Source organism: Canis lupus, chromosome X (assembly GCF_011100685.1).
Source record: "Canis lupus familiaris isolate Mischka breed German Shepherd chromosome X, alternate assembly UU_Cfam_GSD_1.0, whole genome shotgun sequence".
NCBI classification, from domain to species: domain Eukaryota; kingdom Metazoa; phylum Chordata; class Mammalia; order Carnivora; family Canidae; genus Canis; species Canis lupus.
The window spans coordinates 50,453,006-50,478,787 of record NC_049260.1 but is presented as its reverse complement, the minus strand read 5'-3'; the positions used below and the strand labels follow the sequence as shown (position 1 = coordinate 50,478,787).

At 38.0% G+C, this 25,782-nt stretch overlaps 1 protein-coding gene and 1 pseudogene across 1 annotated transcript in view; one reads left to right on the top strand and one right to left on the bottom strand.

Moving 5' to 3' along the window:
• Positions 1–25,782, bottom strand: part of ZC3H12B (zinc finger CCCH-type containing 12B) — a 603,410-nt gene that overhangs the window by 214,986 nt on the left and 362,642 nt on the right. The window lies entirely within an intron of this gene.
• The window catches only part of LOC100855868, a 53,334-nt pseudogene continuing 37,019 nt past the window's right edge, over positions 9,468–25,782 (top strand).

Here is a 25,782-nt window from a genome sequence, read left to right as displayed (position 1 = left end):
GGCTGGCAGGATATATTCAGGGTCCTAAATGAGAAGAACATGCAACCAAGAATACTTTATCCAGCAAGGCTCTCATTCAAAATGGAAGGAGAGATAAAGAGCTTCCAAGACAGGCAGCAACTAAAAGAATATGTGACCTCCAAACCAGCTCTGCAAGAAATTTTAAGGGGGCCTCTTAAAATTCCCCTTTAAGAAGAAGTTCAGTGGAACAGTCCACAAAAACAAAGACTGAATAGATATCATGATGACACTAAACTCATATCTCTCAATAGTAACTCTGAATGTGAACGGGCTTAATGACCCCATCAAAAGGCGCAGGGTTTCAGACTGGATAAAAAAGCAGGACCCATCTATTTGCTGTCTACAAGAGACTCATTTTAGACAGAAGGACACCTACAGCCTGAAAATAAAAGGTTGGAGAACCATTTACCATTCGAATGGTCCTCAAAAGAAAGCAGGGGTAGCCATCCTTATATCAGATAAACTAAAATTTACCCCAAAGACTGTAGTGAGAGATGAAGAGGGACACTATATCATAATTAAAGGATCTATTCAACAAGAGGACTTAACAATCCTCAATATATATGCTCCGAATGTGGAAGCTGCCAAATATATAAACCAATTATTAACCAAAGTGAAGAAATACTTAGATAATAATACACTTATACTTGGTGACTTCAATCTAGCTCTTTCTATACTCGATAGGTCTTCTAAGCAAAACATCTCCAAAGAAACGAGAGCTTTAAATGATACACTGGACCAGATGGATTTCACAGATATCTACAGAACTTTACATCCAAACTCAACTGAATACACATTCTTCTCAAGCGCACATGGAACTTTCTCCAGAATAGACCACATATTGGGTCACAAATCGGGTCTGAACCGATACCAAAAGATTGGGATCGTCCCCTGCATATTCTCGGACCATAATGCCTTGAAATTAGAACTAAATCACAACAAGAAGTTTGGAAGGACCTCAAACACATGGAGGTTAAGGACCATCCTGCTAAAAGATAAAAGGGTCAACCAGGAAATTAAGGAAGAATTAAAAAGATTCATGGAAACTAATGAGAATGAAGATACAACCGTTCAAAATCTTTGGGATGCAGCAAAAGCAGTCCTAAGGGGGAAATACATCGCAATACAAGCATCCATTCAAAAACTGGAAAGAACTCAAATACAAAAGCTAACCTTACACATAAAGGAGCTAGAGAAAAAACAGCAAATAGATCCTACACCCAAGAGAAGAAGGGAGTTAATAAAGATTCGAGCAGAACTCAACGAAATCGAGACCAGAAGAACTGTGGAACAGATCAACAGAACCAGGAGTTGGTTCTTTGAAAGAATTAATAAGATAGATAAACCATTAGCCAGCCTTATTAAAAAGAAGAGAGAGAAGACTCAAATTAATAAAATCATGAATGAGAAAGGAGAGATCACTACCAACACCAAGGAAATACAAACGATTTTAAAAACATATTATGAACAGCTATACGCCAATAAATTAGGCAATCTAGAAGAAATGGACGCATTCCTGGAAAGCCACAAACTACCAAAACTGGAACAGGAAGAAATAGAAAACCTGAACAGGCCAATAACCAGGGAGGAAATTGAAGCAGTCATCAAAAACCTCCCAAGACACAAGAGTCCAGGGCCAGATGGCTTCCCAGGAGAATTTTATCAAACGTTTAAAGAAGAAATCATACCTATTCTCCTAAAGCTGTTTGGAAAGATAGAAAGAGATGGAGTACTTCCAAATTCGTTCTATGAAGCCAGCATCACCTTAATTCCAAAGCCAGACAAAGACCCCGCCAAAAAGGAGAATTACAGACCAATATCCCTGATGAACATGGATGCAAAAATTCTCAACAAGATACTGGCCAATAGGATCCAACAGTACATTAAGAAAATTATTCACCATGACCAAGTAGGATTTATCCCTGGGACACAAGGCTGGTTCAACACCCGTAAAACAATCAATGTGATTCATCATATCAGCAAGAGAAAAACCAAGAACCATATGATCCTCTCATTGGATGCAGAGAAAGCATTTGACAAAATACAGCATCCATTCCTGATTAAAACTCTTCAGAGTGTAGGGATAGAGGGAACATTCCTCGACATCTTAAAAGCCATCTATGAAAAGCCCACAGCAAATCTCATTCTCAATGGGGAAGCACTGGGAGCCTTTCCCCTAAGATCAGGAACAAGACAGGGATGTCCACTCTCACCACTGCTATTCAACATAGTACTGGAAGTCCTAGCCTCAGCAATCAGACAACAAAAAGACATTAAAGGCATTCAAATTGGCAAAGAAGAAGTCAAACTCTCTCTCTTCGCCGATGACATGATACTCTACATAGAAAACCCAAAAGTCTCCACCCCAAGATTGCTAGAACTCATACAGCAATTCGGTAGCGTGGCAGGATACAAAATCAATGCCCAGAAGTCAGTGGCATTTCTATACACTAACAATGAGACTGAAGAAAGAGAAATTAAGGAGTCAATCCCATTTACAATTGCACCCAAAAGCATAAGATACCTAGGAATAAACCTCACCAAAGATGTAAAGGATCTATACCCTCAAAACTATAGAACACTTCTGAAAGAAATTGAGGAAGACACAAAGAGATGGAAAAATATTCCATGCTCATGGATTGGCAGAATTAATATTGTGAAAATGTCAATGTTACCCAGGGCAATATACACGTTTAATGCAATCCCTATCAAAATACCATGGACTTTCTTCAGAGAGTTAGAACAAATTATTTTAAGATTTGTGTGGAATCAGAAAAGACCCCGAATAGCCAGGGGAATTTTAAAAAAGAAAACCATATCTGGGGGCATCACAATGCCAGATTTCAGGTTGTACTACAAAGCTGTGGTCATCAAGACAGTGTGGTACTGGCACAAAAACAGACACATAGATCAGTGGAACAGAATAGAGAATCCAGAAGTGGACCCTGAACTTTATGGGCAACTAATATTCGATAAAGGAGGAAAGACTATCCATTGGAAGAAAGACAGTCTCTTCAATAAATGGTGCTGGGAAAATTGGACATCCACATGCAGAAGAATGAAACTAGACCACTCTCTTTCACCATACACAAAGATAAACTCAAAATGGATGAAAGATCTAAATGTGAGACAAGATTCCATCAAAATCCTAGAGAAGAACACAGGCAACACCCTTTTTGAACTCGGCCATAGTAACTTCTTGCAAGATACATCCACAAAGGCAAAAGAAACAAAAGCAAAAATGAACTATTGGGACTTCATCAAGATAAGAAGCTTTTGCACAGCAAAGGATACAGTCAACAAAACTCAAAGACAACCTACAGAATGGGAGAAGATATTTGCAAATGACATATCAGATAAAGGGCTAGTTTCCAAGATCTATAAAGAACTTATTAAACTCAACACCAAAGAAACAAACAATCCAATCATGAAATGGGCAAAAGACATGAACAGAAATCTCACAGAGGAAGACATAGACATGGCCAACATGCATATGAGAAAATGCTCTGCATCACTTGCCATCAGGGAAATACAAATCAAAACTACAATGAGATACCACCTCACACCAGTGAGAATGGGGAAAATTAACAAGGCAGGAAACAACAAATGTTGGAGAGGATGCGGAGAAAAGGGAACCCTCTTACACTGTTGGTGGGAATGTGAACTGGTGCAGCCACTCTGGAAAACTGTGTGGAGGTTCCTCAAACAGTTAAAAATATACCTGCCCTACGACCCAGCAATTGCCCTGTTGGGGATTTACCCCAAAGATACAAATGCAATGAAACGCCGGGACACCTGCACCCCGATGTTTCTAGCAGCAATGGCCACTATAGCCAAACTGTGGAAGGAGCCTCGGTGTCCAACGAAAGATGAATGGATAAAGAAGATGTGGTTTATGTATACAATGGAATATTACTCAGCTATTAGAAATGACAAATACCCACCATTTGTTTCAACGTGGATGGAACTGGAGGGTATTATGCTGAGTGAAGTAAGTCAGTCGGAGAAGGACAAACATTATATGTTCTCATTCATTTGGGGAATATAAATAATAGTGAAAGGGAAAATAAGGGAAGGGAGAAGAAATGTGTGGGAAATATCAGAAAGGGAGACAGAACGTAAAGACTGCTAACTCTGGGAAACGAACTAGGGGTGGTAGAAGGGGAGGAGGGCGGGGGGTGGGAGTGAATGGGTGATGGGCATTGGGTGTTATTCTGTATGTTAGTAAATTGAACACCAATAAAAAAAATATCATTATAAAAAAAAAAAAAAAAAAAAAAAAAAAAAAAAAAAAAAAAAAAAAAAAAAAAGAAAAGCCCACAGCAAATATCATTCTCAATGGGGAAACACTGGGAGCCTTTCCCCTAAGATCAGGAACAAGACAGGGATGTCCCCTCTCACCACTGCTATTCAACATAGTACTAGAAGTCCTAGCCTCAGCAATAAGACAACAAAAAGAAATAAAAGGCACTCAAATTGGCAAAGAAGAAGTCAAACTCTCCCTCTTTGCAGATGACATAATACTCTATGTAGAAAACCCAAAAGACTCCAGCCCAAGATTCCTAGAACTCATACAGCAATTCAGCAGTGTGGCAGGATACAAAATCAATGCCCAGAAGTCAGTGGCATTTCTATACACTAACAATGAGACTGAAGAAAGAGAAATGAAGGAGTCAAACCCATTTACAGTTGCCCCTTAAAGCCTAAGATACTTAGGAATAAAGCAAACCAAGGAGGAAAAGGATCTATACCCTAAAAACTACAGAACACTTCTGAAAGAAATTGAGGAAGACACAATGAGATGGAAAAATATTCCATGCTCATGGATTGGCAGAATTAATATTGTGAAAATGTCAATGTTACCCAGGGCAATTTACACATTTAATGCAATGCCTATCCAAAAACCATGGACTTTCTTCAGAGAGTTGGAACACTTATTTCCCTTAATCTATCCTCATGATCTTTCAACTTTTTGTCCTTTTTTCCCTCAGTTTCCCTCTTTGCCATCAACTTGTCTTCTATGTCACTCACTCGTTCTTCCACCTCGTTAACCCTCGTAGTTAGGACTTCTAGTTTGGATTGCATCTCATTCAATTGATTTTTAATTTCTGCCTGATTGGATCTAAATTCTGCAGTCAGGAAGTCTCTTGAGTCCTTTATGCTTTTTTTCTAGAGCCACCAGTAGCTTTATAATAGTGATTCTGAATTGTCTTTCTGACATTCAATTGTACTCCAAATTTTGTAACTCTGTGGGAGAGAGGACTGTTTCTGATTCTTTCTTTTGAGGTGAGGTTTTCCTTCTAGTCATTTTGCTCAGTGCAGAGTGGCCAAAAACACGTTGTATTGGGAAAAAGAGAAAAAGAAAGAAGAGAAAGAAGGAAAGAAAAAAGAAAAAAGGAAGAAAAAATAGAAAAAAAAGAGAAGAAAAGGAGGAAAAAAGAAAAAAGGTGGGGGAAGCAAACAGAAATCAAAAAGAAAAAAAAAACAAAGAAAAAAAACATAAAAAACAAGCGGGAGTATCCTCTAATTCTGTATACTGTAAGTCCCTTGACTTCCCCTGGAACTTTCCAGTGCTGCTTGGTCAATAATTTGTTTTTCCACTGTCAGTCTACCTGGTCTTCTGGGGGAGGGGCCTGCTCTGCTGATTTTCAGGTGTTAGCACTTGGGGGAGCTGCTCAGCGAAAGATCCTTAAGCTGTTTATCCTGTGAGGCCATTGTGAGGCTCAGTGGGGGTTGTTTACCCTGTGAGGCCCCAGGAGGAACAACCACACTGGCAGCTGCCATCTCTGGAGCCCTGGATTCAGCTCCCACAGTAACTAGGGAGCTCTCGGTCTGCAGGGGCCTGGATGGTCCGGCGGCGGGGCGCTGATCTGCTCAGCTCAGGGCAGGAGCCACCTTGCTGTCCTGTGCCCTCCTCGCCTCTGCCTGTCCCAGGGGCAGGCCGGATCCTGGGCTGTGTCCCCAACGCCCTGTGCTCCTGGGCCTGTGCTGTTGGATTCGTGCTCTCCACCGGGCAGCCCCCTCCGCGAGGGGCCGCTGCCCAAGCCACTCCGAGCTGCTTCGGGTCAACCCGTGTGTGCGCTGCAGCCCTTTAGGGAGCTCGGCACACTCTCCCCGGGGCACAGGTGCTCTGTTAGTGTCCCAGGGAACCTGAGGGCATCCCTGCCGTTCTGGGGTCCTGCTCTAACTCCCTGCGAGTGCCTTTCTGCCCAGGAAGATTGGTGAAGCTCCTGCTTCTCTGGGACGGTGCTTTCCTGTCCTGGGGGCACTCGCCCTGGCCTTAGCCTGGCTCCTCCCGGGGCGCCTCCCCCTTGGATGTCTTTTATTTCTTTATTTCTTTTTTCCCCGTCTCTCTACCTTGATAGAAGCTGAACTCTTCTCACTGTAGCATTCCAGCTGTTCTCTCTTTAAATCTCAGGCCGAATTCGTAGATTTTCAGGATTATTTGAAGGTTATCTAGGTAATTTGGTGGGGACAGGTGACTTGGGACCCTACTCTTCCGCCATCTTGCCCCTCCTCCTCCCAGAGAGTTGGAACAAATCATATTCAGATTTTTGTGGAATCACAAAAGACCCCTAAGAGCCAGGGGAATATTAAAAAAAAGAAAACCATAGCTGGGGGCATCACAATGCCAGATTTCAGGTTGTACTACAAAGCTGTGGTCATCAAGACAGTGAGGTACTGGCACAAAAACAGACATATATTAATGGAACAGAATAGAGAAACCAGAAGTGGAACCTCAACGTTATGGTCGACTAATATTCGACAAAGGAGGATACACTATCCCCTGGAAAAAAGTCTCTTCAATAAATGGTGCTGAGAAAATTGGACAGCCAGATGCAGAAGAATGAAACTAGGCCATTCTCTTGCACCATACACAAAGATAAACTCAAAATGGATGAGAGATGTAAATGTGAGACAAGATTCCATCAAAATCCTAGAGGAGAACACAGGCAACACCCTTTTTGAACTTGGCCACAGTAACTTCTTGCAAGATACATCAATGAAGGCAAGAGAAACAAAAGAAAAAATGAATTATTGGGACTTCATCAAGATAAGAAGCTTTTGCACAGCAAAAGAAACAGTCAGCAAAACTGAAAGACAACCTACAGAATCGGAGAAGATATTTGCAAATGACCTATCAGATAAAGGGCTACTATCCAAGATCTATAAAGAATTTCTTAAACTCAACACCAAAGAAACAAACAATCCAATCATGAAATGGGCAAAAGACAAACAGAAACCTCAGAGAGGAAGACATAGACATGACCAACAGGCACATGAGAAAATGCTCTGCATCACTTGCCATCAGGGAAATACAAATCCAAACCACAATGAGATATCACCTCATACCAGTGAGAATGGGGCAAATTAACAAGGCAGGAAACAACAAATGTTGGAGAGGATGTGGAGAAAAGGTAACCCTCTTGCACTGTTGGTGGGAATGTGATCTGGGACAGCCACTCTGGAAAACTGTGTGGAGGTTCCTCCCTCAAAGAGTTAAAAATAGATATGCCCTATGACCCAGCAATTGCACTGCTGGGGATTTACCCCAAAGATACAGATGTAGTGAAACGCCCATACACCTGCACCCCAATGTTTATAGCAACAATGTCCACAATAGCCAAACTGTGGAAGGAGCCTCGGTGTCCATCGAAAGATGGATAAAGAAGATGCAGTATATGTATAGAATGGAATATTACTCAGCTATTGGAAACGACAAATACCCACCATTTGCTTCGATATGGATGGAACTGGAGGGTATTATGCTGAGTGAAATAAGTCAGTTGGAGAAGGACAAACATTATATGGTCTCATTCATTTGGGAATATAAAAAATAGTGAAAGGGAATAAAGGGGAAGGAGAAAAATGAGTGGGAAATATCAGAAAAGGAGACAGAACATGAGAGACTCCTAACTCTGGGAAACGAATTAGGGGTGGTAGAAAGGGAGGTGGGCAGCGGTTGGGGGTGACTGGTTGATGGGCACTGAGGGGGGCAGTTGATGGGATGAGCACTGGGTGTTATTCTATATGTTGGCAAATTGAACATCAATAAAAATAAATTTATAAAAAATACAAATAAATAAATAAATAAATAAATAAAATCTTGGAAAATTTGACTACTATATGAATAATCCATCTGAATAATGTTAATGGATAAGTGAAAAAATCAGTTAAAAGTCACAAGAGGAGGAACTTTGTCCTTCACTCAACACTCTCAACCTTCCTGACAATGGCATGCCCTTCTATTGCCCCACAGAAATGCTTTAATATCCTGAAGTCCTTTCTAAAATTAGTCCAGTGTCCAGGGCACTGGCTCCTCTTCTCACTTGGGCTTATTCCAAAGAAGTAAAATTTGGTGTAGATATCTGAGCTTTAATGCTTCAATGTGTAGATCTTTCAGCCAATGCTGTAACTGTTACTGTGGGGCAAATGGAAGAACAGTGCTTATTGAACAGAGTTGGAGAAGACTCAAAGTAACAAAAGGTGGTGTGATTGTTCCAAAGTCCATTGGCTTAAAAGATAATAAGTCAGTCGGTGAAGGACAAACATTATATGTTCTCATTCATTTGGGGAATATAAATAATAGTGAAAGGGAATATAAGGGAAGGGAGAAGAAATGTGTGGGAAATATCAGAAAGGGAGACAACGTAAAGACTGCTAACTCTGGGAAACGACCTAGGGGTGGTGGAAGGGGAGAAGGGCGGGGGGTGGGAGTGAATGGGTGACGGGCACTGGGGGTTATTCTGTATGTTAGTAAATTGAACACCAATAAAAAAAATAAAAATAAATAAATTAAAAAAAAGATAATATAAAAATTTCAGCTCTGAACTTGTTAAAGATGTCAGTAACACAACGAAGAGGCTGGGGATGGCACCACTACTGCTACTGTCCTGGCACACTCTATTGCCAAGAAAGGCTTAGAGAAGATTAACAGAGGTGCTAAGTCTGTGGAAATCAGGAGAGTTGTGATGTTAGCAGTTGACTCTGTAATTCCTGAACTTAAGAAGCCATCTAAACCTGTGACAACCCCTGAAGAAATTGCTCAGACTTCTACAATTTCTGCAAATGGAGACAAAAAAATGTGCAACATCATTTCTGTTGCAATGAGAAAAGAGAAGAGAGTCATCACAGTAAAGAATGGAAAAACACAAAATGGAAAATTAGAAATTATTCAGATATGAAGTTTGATTGAGACTAGATTTCCATACTTTTATTAATACTTGAAAAGGTCAGAAATGTGAATTCCATTAATATATATTATATTGAAGTGAAAAGAAATTTTCCAGAGTCCAGGCCACTGTACCTGCTCTTGAAATTGCTGATTCTTCCCATAAGCCCTTGGTCATAATTGCTAGATGTTGATGGAGAAGCTTTGAGTACACTCATTTTGAACAGGCTAATAGTTGGTCTTCAGGTTGTAGCAGTTGAACCACATTAAAGAGATGGCTATTGTTACTGGTGGTGCAGTGTTTTGAGAAGAAGGACTGACACTAAATCTTGAATATATTCAGCCTCATGACTTAGCAAAAGTTGGAGAAGTCATTGTGACCAAAGATGATGCCATGATCGTGATAGAAAAATGTGACCAAGGCTCAAATTGGAAAATTATTTCAAGAAATCATCAAGCAATTACATATCACAATTTGTGAACGTGAAAAGGAAAAACTGATAAATGTCTGGCCCAACTTTTATATAGAGTAGCTGTGCTGAAAGATGGTGGCACAACTGACATTGAAGTGAATGAAAAGAAAGAGTAACAGATGCCTTCAATGCTACATGAGCTGCTGTTGAAGGCATTGTTCTGGGAACTGTTATACTATGCTTTGGTGAATTTCAGCTTTGGATTCAATAATTCCAGTTCCTGGGGCACCTGGGTGGCTCAGTCTGTTAAGCAACTGCCTTTAGCTCAGACTATGATCTCAGGATCCTGGGATCAAGCCCTGCATCATGTCAGGCTCCCTTATCAATGGGGAATCTGGTTCTCTCTCTCCCTCTGTCCATCCCCTGCTTCTCTGTGCTCACTATCTCTCAAATAAATAAAGAAAATCTTCTAAAAAATATATCGAGCTCCTGAAGATAAGAAGAATTGATACAGAAATTATTAAAAGAACACTCAGAATTCCTGCAATGACCATTGTTAAGAATGCAGGTATTGACAGATTACTAATAACTGAGAAAATTATGCAAAGTTCCTCAGAACATAGGTGTGATACTATGCTTACAGATTTTGCGAATATGGTGGAAAAAGGAATCATTGACCCAACTAATGTTATAATAACTGTTTTAGAGGGGTGGGGGAAGAGGCAGAGGAGTAGGGTCCCCATGTCACCTGTCCCCACCAACTTACCTAGATAATTTTCAAATCATCCTGAAAACCTACGAATTTGGCCTGAGATTTAAAGAGAGAACAGTAGGAACGCTACAGAGACGAGTTTGTTCTTCTATCAAGTACAACACCATTTTAGCCTCTCTGCACTGAGCAAAATGACTAGAAAGAAGAACTCACCACAAAAGAAAGAATCAGAAACAGTACTATCTGCCACAGAGTTACAGAATTTTGCTTACAATTTGATGTCAGAAAACCAATTCAGAAGCACAATTATAAAGTTACTGATGGCTCTGGAAAAAAAAAGCATAAAAGATTGAAGAGACTTCATGACTGCAGAATTTAGATCTAATTATGCCGAAATAAAAAATCAATTAAAGGAAATGCAATCCAAACTGGAGGCCCTAAAGATGAGGGTTAAAGAGGTAGAAGAAAGAGTGAGTGACATAGGAGACAAGTTGATGGCAAGGAAGAAAGCTGAGGAAAAAAGAGAAAAACAATTAAAAGACCATGAGAAAAGGTTAAGGGAAATAAATGACAGTCTCAGAAGGAAAAATCTACATTTAATTGGGGTTCCAGAGGGCACCGAGAAGGACAGAGGACTAGAAAGAATATTTGAACAAATTATAGCTGAGAACTTCCCTAACTTGTGGAGGGAAACAGGCATTCAGATCCAGGAGATAGAGAGATACCCCATAAAATCAATAAAAACCATTCAATACTTCGACATTAAATAGTGAAACTTGCAAATTCCAAAGATAAAGAGAAGATCCTTAAAGCAGCAAGAGCAAAGAGATCCCTATCGTATATATAGAGAAATATTAGATTAACTGAAGACCTCTCCACAGAACCTGGAAGGCCAGAAAGGGCTGGCAGGATATATTCGGGGTCCTAAATGAGAAGAACATGCAGCCAAGAATACTTTATCCAGAAACTCTCATTCAGAATAGAAGGAGAGATAAAGAGCTTCCAAGATAGGCAGAAACTGAAAGAATATGTGGCCACAAAACCAGCTGTGCAAGAAATAGTAATGGGGACTCTGGAAAAGAAAGAGGAAGCCCAAAGAAATAAGCCAGAAAACAGGGACTGACTAGGTATTATGATGACACTAAATTCATATCTTTAATAGTTATTCTGAACATGAATGGGCTGAATCGATCCCATTAAAAGGCTCATGGTTTCAGACTAGATAAAAAAGCAAGACCCATCTATTTGCTGTCTACAAGACACTTATTTTAGACCTAAGGATACTTTCAGCCTGAAAATGAAAGGTTGGAGAACCATTTACCATTCAAATGGTCCTCAAAAGAAAGTAGGGGTACCAAACCTCATATCAGATAAATCAAAGTATATCCCAAAGACTGTAGTAAGGGATGAAGAGAGACACTGTATCATTCTGAAAGGGTCTATACAAAAAGAAGACATAACAATCATGAATATTTATGCTCCTAATGTGGGAGCTGCAAAGTATATCATGAATTAATAACCAAAGTAAAGACATACTTAGATAATAATACACTAAATGTGGGAGATTTCAACATGGTACTTTCTGCAAATGTCAGATCTTCTAATCACAACATCTCCAAATAAACGAGATTTATTTTTTTAATTTATTTTTTTATTGGTGTTAAATTTGCCAACATATAGAGTAACACCCAGTGCTCATCCCATCAAGTGCCCCCCTCAGTGCCCGTCACCCAGCCACCCCCACCCCCCGCCCACCTCCCCTTCCACCACCCTTAGATCGAAGAAACGAGCTTTAAATGATACACTGGACCACATGGATTTCACAGATATTTACAGAACTTTACATCCAAACGCATCTGAATACACATTCTTCTCAAGTGCACATGGAACTTTCTCCAGAATAGACGACATACTTGATCACAAATCAGGTCTTAACCAATGCCAAAATATTGGGATTGTCCCCTGCATATTTTGAGACCATAATGCTTTGAAACTTGAACTCAATCACAGGAAGAAATTTGGAGAAATTCAAACACGTGGAGGTTAAAGATCATCCTGTTAAAAGATGAAAGGGTCAACCAGAAAAGTATAGAAGAATTTAATAGATTCATGGAAACTAATGAGAATGATCATATAACCGTTCAAATCTTTGGGATACACAAAAGCAGTCCTGAGAGGGAAATAAATCTCAATACAAGCATCCATCCAAAAACTGGAAAGAATACAAATACAAAAGCTAACCTTGCACCTAAAGGAGATGCAGAAAAAACAGCAAATAAAACCTACTCCCAGCAGCAGAAGAAAGTTAATAAAGATTCGAGCAGAACTCAATGAAATAGAGACTGAAGAACTGCAGAACAATCAACAAAACCAGGAGTTGCTTCTTAGAAGAATTAAGAAAATAGATAAACCATTAGCCAGCCTTATTAAAAACAAAAGAGAAAAGACTCTAATTAATAAAATCACCAACGAAAAAGGAGAGATCAAACCAATACCAAGGAAATAAAAACGAGTTTAAAAACATATCATGAACAGCTATATGCCAACAAATTAGGCAATCTAGAAGAAATTGATGCATTTTTGGAAAGCCACAAACTACCAAACTGGAACAGGAAGAAATACAACAGCTGAACCAGCCAATAACAAGGGAGGATATTGGAGCAGTTATCAAAAACCTCCCAAGACACAAAGTCCAGGGCCAGATGGCTTCCCAGGGTAATTCTATCTAACGTTTAAAGAAGAAACAATGTCTATTCTACTAAAGCTGTTATGAAACAGAGATAGGGACATAATACTTCCAAACTTGTTCTATGAGGCCAGCATCACCTTAATTACAAAACCAGACAAAGACCCCACCAAAAAGGAGAATTATAGACCAACATCCCTGATGAACACAGATGCAACAATTCTCACCAAGATACTAGACAACAGGATCCAACAGTACATTAAGAAGATTATTCACCATGACCAAGTGGGATTTATCCCTGGGATGCAAGGCTGGTTTCATACTCGTAAAGCAATCAACGTGATAGATCATATCAAAAAGAGAAAATACAAGAACCATATGATCCTCTCAGTAGATGCAGAGAAAGCGTTTGACAAAATACAGCATCCATTCCTGGTCAAAACACTTCAGAGTGTAGGGATAAGGGAACATCCCTCAACTTCTTAAGAGCCATCTATAAAAAGCACACAGCCAATATCATTTTCAGTGGGGAAACACTGGAGGCCTTTCCCCTAAGATCGGGAAGATGACAGGGATGTCCACTGTCTCCACTGCTATTCAACATAGTACTAGAAGTCCTAGCCTCAGCAATCAGGCAACAAAAAATAAAAGTCATTCAAATTGGCAAAGAAGAAATCAAACTCTCTCTCTTTGCAGATGACATGATACTGTATGTAGAAAACCCAAAATACTCCACCTCAAGATTGCTAGAACTTATACAGCAATTCAGTTGTGTGGCAGGATACAAAACCAATGCCCCGAAAGCAGTGACATTTCTATACACTAACAGTGAGATTGAAGAAAGGAAATTAAGGAATCAATTCCATTTAGAATTGCACCCAAAAGCATAAGATACCTGTGAATAAACCCAACCAAAAAGGTAAAGGATCTATACCCTAAAAGCTACAGAACACTTCTGAAAGAAATTGAGGAAGACACAAAGAGATGGAAAAATATTCCATGCTCATGGATTGGAAGAATTAATACTGTGAAAATGTCTACGCTACCCTGGGAAATTTACACAGTTAATGCAATACCTATCAAGATATCATGGACTTTCTTCACAGAGTTGGAACAAATCATCTTAAGATTTGTGTGGAATCAGCGAAGACCCTGGATAACCAGGGGAATATTGAAAAAGAAAACCAGAGCTGGGGGCATCACAATGCCAGATTTCAGGTTGTAGTACAAAGCTGTGATCATCAAGACAATGTGGTCCTGGCCCAAAAACAGACACATAGTTCAATGGAGCAGAATAGAGAATTCAGAAATGGGCCCTCAACTTTATGGTCAACTAATATTTGATAAAGCAGGAAAGATGATCCACTGGAAAAAGGGCAGTCTCTTCAATAAACGGTGCTGGGAAAATTGGACATCCACATGCAGAAGAATGAAACTGGACCATTTTCTTACAGCATATACAAAGATAAACTCAAAATGGATGAAAGACCTACATGTGAGACAATAATCCATCAAAATCCTAGAGGAGAACACAGGCAACACCCTTTTTGAACTTGGCCACAGTAACTTCTTGCAAGATACATCCATGAAGGCAAGGGAAACAAAAGCAAAAATGAATTATTGGGACTTCATCAAGATAAGAAGCTTTTTACAGTAAAAGAAACAGTCAACAAAGCTACAAGACAACCTACAGAATGGGAGAATATATTTACAAATGACCTATCAGATAAAGGGCTAGTTTCCAAGATCTATAAAGAACTTATTAAACTCAACAGCAAAGAAACAAACAATCCAATCCTGAAATGGGCAAAAGACATGAACAGAAATTTCACAGAGGAAGACATACACATGGCCAACAATCACATGAGAAAATGCTCTGCATCACTGGCCATCAGGGAAATACAAATCCAAACCCCAATGAACTACCACCTCACACCAGTGAGAATGATAAAAATTAACAAGGCAGGAAACAAATGTTGGAGAGGATGTGGAGAAACGGGGTGAACCCTCTTGCACTGTTGGTGGGATTGTTACCTGGTGCAGCCACTCTGGACAACTGTGTGGAGATTTCTCAAAGAGTGAAAAATTGAACTGCCCTGCGACCCAGCAATTGCACTGCTGGGGATTTACCCCAAAGATACAAATGCTGTGAAACGCCAGAACACCTGCACCCCAATGTTTATAGCAGCAATGTCCACAATAGCCAAACTGTGGAAGGAGCCTCGGTGTCCATCAAAAGATGAATGGATAAAGAAGATGTGGTCCATATATACAATAAAATATTGCTCAGCCATTAGGAAGGACGAATACCCAATATTTGCTACGACGTGGATGGAACTGGATGGTATTATGCTGAGTGAAGTAAGTCAATTGGAGAAGGACAAATATTATTTGGGGAATATAAAAGGAATTACATTCCTTTGGGGAATATAAAAAATAGTGAAATGGAATAAAGGGGAAAGGAGAGAAAATGAGTGGTAAATATCAGTGAGGGTGACAGAACATGAGAGTTCTAATTACTTCAAGTGCCCTCTTCAATGCCCAACACTCAGTTACCTCAACCACCCACCCACTTCCCATCCAGCAACTCTGTTTGTTTCCTATAGTTAAGAGTCTTTTATGGCTTGTCTCTGTCTCTGTATTCATATTACTTTGTTTTTCCTTCCCTTCCCATGTTCATTTGTTTTGTTTCTTAAATCGCACATATGAGAGAAATCATATGGTGTTTGTCTTTCTTTGACTGACTTATTCTGCTTAGTATAGTGCCTCTAGTTCCATTCACATCATTGCAAAAGGCAAGATTTCATTCTTTTTGATGGCTGAATAATATTCCGTTGTGCATATATGCTTCCTCTTCTTTACCCATTCATGTGTCGATAGATATCTGGGTTCCTTCCATATTTTGACAATTGTGGACATTATTTCTATAAACATTAGTATGAATTTGCCCCTTTGAATCACTATGTTTGTATCCTTTGAATCGATACCGAATACTGCAATTGCTAGGCCCAAGGTTAGCTCTGTCTTTAACTTTTTGAGGAAACTCCATACTCTTTTCTAGAGTGGTTGCACCAGTTTGCATTACCACAAGAAGTGTAAGAGAGTTCTCCTTTCTTTGCATCCTCCAACAGCCACTATTTCCTGACTTGTTAATTTTAACCATTCTGACTGATGTGTGGAGATATTTCACTGTGGTTTTGATTTGTGTTTCCCTGAAGACAAGTGATGTGGAGCATTTTTTCATGTGCCTTTTGGCCATGTCTAGGTCTTCTTTGGAGAAAGGGCTGATCATGTCTTCTGCCCATTTGTTGACTAGATATTCTAGGTTTTGAGTGTTTGGATTGAGAAGTTCTTATGAGTATTTGGATACTAGCCATTTCTCTGATCAGACATTGGCAAATATCTTCTCACATTTCATAGGCTTCCTTTTAGTTTTCTCAGTTGTTTTCTTTGCTGTCCAAAAGCTTTATATATCTATATTTTTAAATAATTTATTTATTTAAGAGCAAGAAAGAGAGAGCACAATCAGTGGACAAGAAGCAGAGGAGACGTAGACACCCGGCTGAGTGGGGTGCCTGATGCAGGGCTCTATCCCAGGACCCTGAGATCATGACTTGGCTTGAAGGCAGGTGCTTAACCAACTGAGCCACCAGGTGATCCAAAAGCTTTTTATCTTGATTAAGTCCTAATAGTACATGTTTGCTTTTGTTTCCCTTGCTTTTGGAGATATGTCAATCAAGAGTTGCTGCAGCCAAGATCAAAGAGGTTGCTCCCTGTGTTCTCCTGTAGGATTTTGATGGACTCCTGACTCATATTTAGGTTTTTCATGCATTTTGTGTTTATTTTTGTGTATGGTGCAAAAAAGTTATCCAGTTTCATTCTTATGCATGTGGCTGTCCAATTTTCCCAATACCATTTGTTAAAGATTTTTTTCTATTGGATATTCTTTCCTGCTTTGTCAAGGATTAGTTGACCATAGAATTGAGGGTCTATTTCTGGGTTCTTGATTCCGTTCCATGGACCCATGTGTCTGTTTTTGTGCCAGTACCATCCTGTCCTGATAAACAGATGTGTAATATAGCTTGAAGTCAGGCATTGTGATGTTACCAGCTTCAGTTGTCTTTTTCTACTTTCCTCTGGCTATTCAGAATCCTTCTGCCTCCACAAAAATTTTAGGATCATTTGTTCCAGCTCTATGAAAAATGCTGATGGTATCTTGATAGGAATTGCACTGAATGTGTAGATTGATTTGAGTGGCATAAAATTTTAATAATATTTGTTGTTCCAATCCATGAACATGGACTTTTTTCCCATTTCTTTGTGTTTTCCTCAATTTCTTTCATAAGTATGCTATAGTTTTTAGAGTATAGATCCTTTACCTCTTTGGTTTATTACTAGGTATCTTATGGGTTTTAGTGCAATTGTATGTCAGATCAATTCCTTTATTTCTCTTTCTTCCATCTCATTATTAGTGTATGGAACTACAACCGACTTTTATGCATTGATTTTCTATTCTGTCACTTTGCTGAATCCTGTATAAGTTCTATCCATTTTTAGGTAGAGTCTTTTGTGTTTTCTCCAGAGAATATCATGTCATCTGGCAAAGAGTGAAAGTTTGACTTCTTCTTTGCTGATTCAGATTTATCTTATTTCTCTGTTTTCTGATTGCTGAAGCTGAATTGAGTAATATGCTGAACAGCAGTGGTGAGATTGGACATCCCTATCATGTTCCTGACATTAGGGTAAAAATTCTCAGTTTCTCTCCATTGAGGATGATATTTGCTGTGGGGTTTTTCATATATCGCTTTTATGATATTGAAATATATTCCCTCTATCCCTAGACTGTGGAGAGTTTTTGTCAAGAAAAGATGCTGCATCTTGTCAAATGCTTTTTCTGCATCTATTGAAAGGATCATATGTTCTTGTCTTTTATTAATATGGTGTAATCATTGATTGATTTGTTGATGTAGAACCACTGTTGCAGCCCTGGAATAAATCCCACTTGGTCGTGGTGAATAATCCTTTTAATGTACTATTAAATCCTGTTAGGTAGTATATTGGTGAGAATTTTTGCATCTTTGTTCATCAAGGATATTGGTCTATAATTCTATTAGAAATCTCCATCTGGGTTTGGGATGAAAGTAATGCTGGCCTCATGTATGAGTTTGGAAGTTTGCCTTCCATTTCTTCTTTTTTATTTTCTTTTTTGGAACAGTTTCAGAAAAGTAGTTATTAATTCATCTTTAAATATTTGGTAGAATTCCCCTGGGAGGCCATGTGGCCAGGGACTCTTGTTTGTTGCGGGACTTTTGTTTCCTGATTCAATTTCTTTGCTGATGATGGGTCCATTCAGGTTTTTAATTTTTTCCTGTTTCAGTTTTGAGAGTTTATATGTTTCTAGGAATTTTTCCATTTCTTCCAGATTGCATATTTTTTGGCACATATTTGCTCATAATATTCTCTTAGAATTGTTTGTATTTCTTTGGTGTTGGTTGAGATCTCTTTCATTTTATTTATTTGGGTTCTCTCTCTTTCTCTCTCTCTCTCTCTCTCTCATAAATCTGGATACGGGTTTTATCAATCTCATTAATTCTTTTGAAGAAGAAACTCCTAGTTTCATTGATCAGTTCTACTAATTTTCTGATTCCAATACCATTTATTTCTGATCTAGTCTTTATTATTTCATTTTTCCTGCTGGAGTTAGGCTTTATTTGCTGTTCTTTTTCCAGCTCCTTTAGGTGTAAGTTTAGGTTGTGTGTTTGAGATTTTTTTCTAATTTCTTGAGGAAGCCCTGTATTGTTATATACTTTCCTCTTAGGACCCTCTTTGGTACATTCCTAAGGTTTTGAACTGGAGTTTTTTCATTTTCATTTGCTTTCATGTATTTTTTAAAAATTCTTCTTTAATTTCTTGGTTGACCCATTCATTCTTTAGTAGGATGCTCTTTAACCTCCAACTATTTGTGTTTCTTTCATTTTTTTTCTTGTAATTGACTTCTGATTTTAAATATTTATGGTCTCAAAATATGCATGGAATAATCTGTCTTTTTGTACTTGTCTAGACCTGATGTGACCCAGTATGTAATATATTCTGGAGAATGTTTCACATGCACTTGAGAAGAATATATATTCTGCTGCTTTAGGATGAAATGCTCTGTATATATCTGTGAAGTCCATCCAGTCCAATGTGTCATTCAAAGTCCTTGTTTTCTTGTTGATCTTCTGCTTAGATGATCTATCCATTGATGTGAGTGGGGTGTTAACATCCATTACTACTATTTTATTATTATCAAGGTGTTACTTTAATTTGGTTATTAATTGGATTATATAACTGGCTGCTCCCATGTTAGTGACATAAACATTTACAATTGTTAGATCTTCTTGTTGAGCAGATTCTGTTCGTATAATACAGTGTCCTTCTTCATCTCTTATTCCAATCTAGTTTAGAATCTAGTTTATCTGATAAAGATTACTACTATAGCTTTCTTTTGATAGAAATGTTTCTTCACCTCCTCATGTTCGGTGGAGGCATCTGTGGGTCTAAAATTAGCCTCTTGTAGACAGCATATCGATGAGTCTTTTTAAACATTCAACCTGATATCCTATGTCTTTTTATTGAAGCATTTAGTTCATTAACATTGAGAGTAATTATATAAATACATGGATTTAGTGCCATTGCATTACCTATAATGTCACTGTTTCTGTATATTGTCTCTGTCCCTTTATGGTCTTTGTTACTTGTGGATTCTTTCTTCATTCAAAGGATTCTGTTTAATATTTCTTGCAGGGCTGGTTTAGTATTCACAGATTCCTTGAGTTTTTGTTTGTCTTGGAAACTCTTTTTCTCTTCTTATATTTGAAATGACATCCGTGTCAGATAAAGTATTATTGGCTGCATATTTCCCCCATTTAACATATTGACCATATCATGCCAGTCCTTTCTTGTGTGCCAGGTCTCTGTGGACAGGTCTACTGCCAGCCTTATTTGTCTACCTTTATATGGTAAGGACCTTTTGTCCCAATCTGCTTTCAGGATTTTCTCTTTATCTCTGAAATTTGCAAGCTTCACTACTTGTCATGGTATTGATCTAATTTCATTGACTTTTAAGTGCATTCTCTGTGCCTCCTGGACTTGAATGCTTGTTTCCTTCTCTAGATTAGGGAACTTCTCAGGGATAATTTTATCAAATAAGCATTCTGCCCCTCTCTCTTTCGTTATCTTTTTGGACCCCTATTATCCAGATATTATTTTGCTTTATGGTATCATCAATTTCGTGAAGCCTCCTTTTGTGATCCAGTAGTTGACTTTCTGTCTTTTTCTCAGCTTCTTTATTTTCTATCATTCTGTCTTGTATATCACTGACTTTTTCTTCTGATTCATTTATCCTCACTATTAGAGCCTCCATTTGGGACTGCATCTCAGTAATAGCATTTTTAATTTTGACTTGATTAAATTTTAGTTGTTTAATTTCTCTGGTAAGGCATTCTCTAGTGTCTTCTATGCTTTTTTCAAGCTCATCTAGTATCTTTATAATTGTTTTGAATTTTACTTCTGACATGTTACTTATGTCCTTATTGATTAAATCCCTGGAGGAGAATATTACCTTCTGTTCTTTTATTTGGATGAATTTTTCTGTCTTATCATTATGTCCAGAAAAGAATAGAACAAAGAGAGAAAGGACAAATATAACAATAACAGCAACATAAAAAAACAAACGAAACAAACCTGAATAAAACAAAATAAGAAAAAAATCAAAGAAAATGTAAAATAGAACAAAACACTGTACTAGGTCCTGGGTATATTTTGTCTGTTCATAGAAACTAGATTCTCAAAATAGGGAAGAAAGAAAAACATATATATAATGAAAAGAAACAAAAATAAAATATATACATATATAATGTATACATAAAAATAATAATTAAAAATAGGAAAATAGTTGGGAAAAAACCCTGAAAGACTAAAGAATAATAACCAAACCATAAATGCTATATACTGTTTTCCCCAAAGCTGAAGTTTTGCAGTTCTCTATGATCAGTAAACTTGGTGCTAGCTAGTTTTTTCTGCTGCGCTTCTCGGAGAGGGCCGTATTGTGCTGATTCTCAGTTGTTCTTGACCTTGTGAAATTATGCCTCCCTTGGCAATGGCCCAGCTCCATGTAAGTGGTTCAGGATTCTACTCTATGGCACTGTTTTGCTCCCTGAAGGCTGTCAGCACTGTTTGTAGGGGATGAAAATGGCGGCGTCCCATTCTCTAGCCCTGGAACTGAAAGTTCACAGCCCCCACTCTTCAGTAAGCTCTCACAGAAAATAGGTCAGTCACTTTTGTTTCACTGGTTTCTGTCCAAACTCTGGGTTCACCCAGCCTGTGGCTGAGTGTTTTTATCTCAGGCACATGATCCAAACTTACATCTCCTGTGGTATGGACCTTCACTGTTCTTCCAGGGGAGGAAGGGGTATCTTGCTGAGCTTCTGTCTTTTGCTGGGCCCCTGCCACTTTGACCATGCAGTGGATCACAGTCTATGGCAATACCAAGCAGAAAGCTATTGCCTAGACTTTCTGTTTTCATCTGGCTTCCCTGCTCTGGTCCCTGGGAACTCTGCTACAATCAGGCATTCCCGTCCTTCTTGTGACCTGGGGATCCTTTGAGCACATGCTATCCCACCTGGGACTCCTCACTGCTTTCCACTTGAGCATCTTTAAGCCAGGAAATCCCCCACTGTAGCAGACTTCTAAAATTTCCAATTTTGTACTCCACTGCTTATGATACTTTGCAGTATCCTCCTTAAGCAAGATCCTTACCCTTCACCTTATCTTCCAATACATTACCCCAGATTCACATCTCTGCACTTCCTAGCTTTCAAAAAGTGGTTGTTTTATATTTGTGAAATTGCAGCAATTCTTTTCTCAGATGCTGATTGATTTTTCAGGTGTTCAGAATGATTCTATAACTATATATCTGAATTCCAGAGACCAGACAAAATTAGAGTCTTCTACTCTTCTACCATCTTAACTCCTCTCTCTGCTCTGTTGTCTGAACCTAAATTTGTTTAAAGTTTTAAAGGATGTCAAAACAAGAGAAAGTGGCAATATTTAACCTGAAATCATTAGAAAATATACTCCACAGTTCTTTTAGAAATCTGTGAATTTCAAGAAAATGGCATGTGACTTTATCCTAAGAAACCCATGAGTCTCTCCTAAGAAAGAAACATGTTGAAGAGTGAAATGCTTCTCTGGAGTTGACAGCCCAATGTATTAGGATTTTAGTGTTACTTATTGCTCAACCTAGCATTATCAATTTGTAGGGAAATATATTCCCACTGGCATCTAAGTTAGCCATACCAGCAAATATGTTGTTAGTTGTAGCTTCTTCTTGCCATAGCTATCATGATGACAAGTGAGGGTCAGACTTTTTTATCCACATATGACCCTGAGATGTTCCCTTCTTTTCCTAGTTTTAATAATTTGTAGATGCAATAACACTACATTTGTGAGCATCCAAGAAAAGGGTCACAATCTGCCTCTGGGGTCTAAGACGACTTTAAGTAAACTGTTCTTAGTAGCTTTCATTCTGCTACAATAAACTTCTTAAGGACAGATGAGTCTTATTCATACCTTAGTCCTTTGTGCTAAGCCTCACATATAGTAGATGCTCCAAAAATAGCTGATAAATAATTTATAGGATCCTCCAGGAAGCAAACATTTTCCTGATCTTCCAAATTTTTCTTTTTGTCTTTGTCACTGAATACTAGCTATTTCTTTGATTTGATTGTTATCTTATAGGCAAGCAAGATAGGAGGCAATGTTTTGAAGCAGCAGATAAAATTATTCACACAATGATTCAAATGTGGATATATGTCTTGAAGGAGCTGCTACTCACTTACTTTTCTGTGTGCCCAGGATGAAGGAGATAGGTGGGTGGTCATTATCTCTCTTTCCAAGTGCCACCTATGAAACTATGGTCCTTAAAAGAAGCAGTGGTATCTTGCAACTTGGCTGTTTAGGCTACTTCCTTATAGGAGAGTAAGAAGAAGCACAATTGGTGACTATTAACCATATGTTTCCCTCAGAGTAAAATCTTGCTAGAATACAGAAGAGTCCAGAGGGTTAAGAAATAGTGCCAGTTTTTGCTAGCTTTCTAAAAATTTCAACTTGACAATGGTCTGGACAGAAGGGAGAGAGAGAGAGAGAGAGAGAGAGAGAGAGAGAGAGAGAAGCTAATTAAAATAAACATGAACTTGCAATAGCAAAGAACAAATGCATACACAAAAGTAACCTAAGAATTTTCTAAGTTTCATGAGCAAGTTAAAAGAATAACTATCACAAGACATGACTAAGATGAGGAAGAAAGCAGTCTCTATTAGAAAAAGAAGCCAAACCAGTAAAGTTGTTTTCTATTTCTACCAGTTGAAAGGAAGAATCATCTCCCTTTGTACAGCTGTTAAATCAGAAATCATTTGCTCCCCTAATGAGGATGAAAGCCTTCATTTGCTCTCATATATATGTATGTACTATAGTAAAATAGTGCAGTATGTATAGTACATATTAGTATGTATAATACTAGTGTGTATAGTACATAATGCATGTGTGTATGTGTGTGTTTATGTGTGGAATAAACTGTGTGCATTGCAATTATATATATAATGCAGTGACAATATCATTGTCATACATGTCATATATCATTATATATATAATTAACTAATATATAATGATATATGACATGTATGACATGTATGAGAATATCACTGCAATACACAGTTTCTATGTAGTAAATCATTAATATAGTTAGCCAGTAAGCAACAAACAAGATCCAAATTGAGACTATTAAGTAATGTAGTAATGTGTACTATCCCAAAGGTTGACTTACTTTCATATATTTTCTTGAGGCGAATTACGTTTGTATGGTTTTGTTTTATATTCTTACACAAATATTGCTTTTAGAAGGCCACTAAACCAGAGAGAATAAATCTGCATAATTTAGGAGCCCAACTTGCATGTGTAAGTATTAATCATGTTTTCTCATAATAAAAATAAGTTCCAATCAGAAGGCCTTGAGCTTGACATTTAGTCCCAAATCTCTTATTTGAGTCCAGAAACAAAGTAATAGAGTTCAGACTGAGCATAAATATTGTTGATGTGCTAAACAGTGAACAGTCATGATGTTGTTACCACCCTTTATTCAACATAAATCGATTTTCCAAGAATGTCACAATTTAACAATTTTTACTTAAAACTTAAATATCTCAAGATATAGTCTTTAATGTGAGAAAATATTAGAAGAAAAATATTTCTAATATAATATTGTCGGTCAACTGTACTTCAATTTTAAAAATGCCATACAAATTACAGTTTACCAAACAACTCCATATATTTACCTCAACTGAGTTTAAAACCAACATATGAAATAAACAGGTTAAATATTATTTCTCTCATTGCCTAAAAGAAAACTGAGGCTGAAATATTATATGACTTATTCTGTGTCATAAAACTCCAGATTGGTGGAGCTAGAACTGGAATATAGGTTCTCTGACCCATAATACCTTTTCCCCTCTGCCTTCTACTGAGTAGTATTCCACTGTTTGAATATACTAAACTTTGTTTATTCATCCACTTGCTTATAAACCTTTGGGTTATTTGGAGTTTTACAAATAAATCTGCTATAAATATTTTTATACAAAATAAGCATAGATATATGCTTTCTTTTCTCTTGGTTAATAACTAATAGTGGAATTACTGGTTCATATGGTAGCTTTATGTTTAACTTTTTAAGAAACTGTCAAACTGTTTTTCCAATGTAGTTGTATCAATTTATCTCACTAGCAGTGTATGTATGAGTTCTAGTCTCTCTACATCCTTGCTAGCATACTCAGTTTTTGGTGTACTCAGCATTTTTAATTTTAATTTTAGTCATTCTTATAGGTATGTAGTAGTATCTCACTGTCATTTTAATTTGGATTTATCTAATAATGATTTGAACATCTTTTATGCTTATTTGCAATCCTTATCTCCTTTATGATGAAGTGATTGTTCAAATATATTGCCTTTTTAAATATTCTATTTATTTATTCATGACAGACACACACACAGAGAGAGAGGCAGAGACACAGGCAGAGGGAGAAGCAGGCTCCATGCATGGAGCCCGAGGCAGGACTCCATCCTGGGTCTCCAGGATCACACCCCGAGCAGAAGGTGGTGCTAAACTGCTGGGCCACTGAAGCTGCCCAATATATTGCCTTTTTAAAAATTGGATGATCTATTTACATATAAGTAAGTTCTTATTTTTATTTGTTTATTTACTTTTAGGGCAATAATAAACTTACTTTGTTTTTGTTTTGTTTTAAAATTTTATTTATTTTTTCATGAGAGACAGATAGAGAGGCAGAGACATAGGTAGAGGGAGAATCAGGTACCCTGAGTGGAGCCTGATGTGGGACCCAATCCCAGGACCCCAGAATCGTGACCTGAGCAACCTAAGCTGAAGGCAGACCCGCAACCGCTGAGCCACCCAGGTGACCGCAATAAACCATACATTGGTTCAAGGATTTTACAAACTGATAAAATATGCATTTAATACTACTATAATTCCTAACATAGTAATATTTTAAAAGCAACTGTGTATTACAATCTCAATTTTATTTGTTGAAATCAAATGATAATAAAAATGAAAGTGTACAAAAATTGTCTTAAAAAATGAAAACTCAATGTGGGCAAAACAGTTTTTGATTTGTGTCTAAAAATAAATATTTTTAAAAAGTCCTCATAGGTATTAGTCATGATAAAA